The sequence below is a fragment of the Sinocyclocheilus rhinocerous genome, unplaced genomic scaffold (genome assembly GCF_001515625.1).
Source record: "Sinocyclocheilus rhinocerous isolate Xijiao unplaced genomic scaffold, SAMN03320098_v1.1 scaffold3274, whole genome shotgun sequence".
Taxonomy (NCBI): Eukaryota; Metazoa; Chordata; class Actinopteri; order Cypriniformes; family Cyprinidae; genus Sinocyclocheilus; species Sinocyclocheilus rhinocerous.
The window spans coordinates 133,280-134,983 of NW_015635599.1; positions in this window are offsets into that span (position 1 = coordinate 133,280).

Here is a 1,704-nt window from a genome sequence, read left to right on the forward strand (position 1 = left end):
TCAAAGTTTTTCTGCACCGCCTTTCCTTTTTTACGGTCCATTATCTAGCTTTTACTGAAAATTAGCTTATGTTGCAATCTCTCTGATGACGTGCTTGATTTTGACTGAACGGTTCGGTTGGCCCATCTCGCCATGTGCAAGCGCTCGAAGAGTGCTACGGGATCCCGTTGTTTTTGTCAACGAAGATTTGCGGTTTGCGATTTGACTTGACGGTCCCGCCGCATACTGAGCCTCGGGCAGTTTTAGGTCAAGTCCTTACGACGAGCACCCCCTCAGATACTCTGCGCGTTCCAGCCTTCAGAGTTCGAGAGAAAGCCCAAGGGTCATGCGAGCATGGCCCGTTTATGACCTACAGATGAGAAGCAGGCAGTCCAAGAGAAAACTTTTACCAAGTGGATGAACATGCAGTTGAAGAGAGTGAGAATTGTCTTTTTTTCTACTGAAAAGCCAATCAACATATTCAGCTTTTGACAAGCAACAAAAGACCAAGTCCATTCTCAAAATTTAACTTCTATTTACATGACATTTACTAAATAGGCCTATTACTACAACAGTCAAGGGCGTCATGCACTCATGATTTTTGAGGGGGGCACGTGGCGGTGGTGGGGGGTATTTCAGTTATACGATAGCAGTATAACTGGTGTAGGCTTATGTTTATTTATTTATTTTTTTAACCTTTTTATTCGAAATATTTCCAGACGTGTAAACTATATCGGGAAATATCTCGATTCTCAAATATGTGTAAGTAAATGAGTTTTGCGCCTTTATAGATTGTTATTTGATCAATAAATGGTGATGGGCAAACTAGACTAATAGTGTAATCTATTAACTACACATAAAAACCCGAGTTTTTACTTAAGTACCAGATATGGACTATTGTATATGGGTGTCATGCCATAAAATATTTTTAATACGAACAAAACACCGCGTTTCAGCGATAACTCATCTGCACATCTCTTGATTGACCATTGCATTCATAAGCTCAACAGAATCGTGTGTGATTGGTTCGGTGGACACGGAAAATGGATAATGTTAATGGACTGAACAGTTTTGAGTAAGTGAGTGACTGATACCATCTTTGTTATGGAATACACGTGTTGGTTCGCAGTGAGTTCACCGTTTTAACGTACAAGTTTGCTTTTATTTTCAAGATCTGAGGTAAAATATCTATTGTTGCTTTCACTATGGCTATAAAGATCACGCATAATAATATTCAAACTCACATTAGACACCTTTTAACATTGAATAAAGCACATAATCATTGAGATTATCGCTGTCATATTTTGTATGTAGTTCCTGCTGCGACATCGCAGAAAATAAAAAACATTTCTAAAATAGAATCCCGTGGCGCTTATTGTCACGTGGCGCTGTAGCGGGTGGTTAGGACAAAAAACTACATGGAAAAGATACTTTTTATCACGTCGCGTCGTGTCTGGTTTGAACACACCGTGTTACAGTTTGATCCCCCCCAAAAAATCTAAGTATAAACATATTAATGCTGACAGATCTAATAAATGAATCTGCTATTAGGGAAAGTGGAGAGAAGAGATCCAGTCTGGAGATGAGCAGGAACAGTTGATTTGCATGGCAGACATGGAGATCCAGATTTTTTTGTTTGTTCGTTTGTTTTTAATATTCAACAGGCAAAGTTCTTCTGTATCTAAATGCAAAAATGTTCATAATTGTTTGAATAAAACAGACTAC